Raw genomic sequence first — 819 nt, 5'->3', positions numbered from 1 at the left:
CTCGCGCTCTTTCACTCGCACAACTCTGCCTGAGCCGCCTTCGTCGGCAGCGCTCGCGCGCCGTAGCACGCTTCACCCAGAATGTGACGTCAATTATACCCGATAGTACAGTTTCGAAACATTTTTTTTAGAATTCTGGTCGAACTGCGCAGTGGGACGAGACACGAAGAGAAAGGCAATACTTTCTTTCGCATTGCTCAATCTCCCTCCCAAGCTAAGCGTTCAGTTTTATTATTGGCAGTGCTCGCGCGCTTTCACTCGCACATAGTGCATGCGACGCACCGGACGATGTTATCGATTTGGACTGTATGCGGAACATCACGGCGACGGCAAAAAATGTGCCTAGAGTGTTTATGCAGCTGCTATCGCAATAAACATGGAAGCAGAATGAACTGGTAGCAACTCGTCCAACTCTCCACGCTGATTTTTAGCGTAAATATGCATGAAGAATAAAGGCCTCGTTCCCGATCACGTTTGATGTTATGGATTTGGACTTTATACGGAACATGAGGGCGACGGCAAAAAGCACCTGGAGTGTCTATATAACTGCTATCGCGATAAACATGGAACAAATTTATACGAAACACTTTCATACGTGAGAGCGGTAAGCTATTTTTTAAGAAGCGTTGTTTATCGCAGTTGCTTTCAGAAAAAAATTCAGGAGCCGAGCGAAGCTTGGCGTGGGCATGCAATGACCTACTGCCTTTCTTTCTTTCTTTCTTTCTTTCTTTCTTTCTTTCTTTCTTTCTTTCTTTCTTTGGCATTGCTCAATGCTCCCTCCTAAGCTAAGCGTTCAGTTTTATTATTGGCAGCGCTCGC

The sequence above is a fragment of the Rhipicephalus sanguineus genome, chromosome 9 (genome assembly GCF_013339695.2).
Source record: "Rhipicephalus sanguineus isolate Rsan-2018 chromosome 9, BIME_Rsan_1.4, whole genome shotgun sequence".
NCBI classification, from domain to species: Eukaryota; Metazoa; Arthropoda; class Arachnida; order Ixodida; family Ixodidae; genus Rhipicephalus; species Rhipicephalus sanguineus.
Note: the sequence above shows the minus strand (reverse complement) of the source record.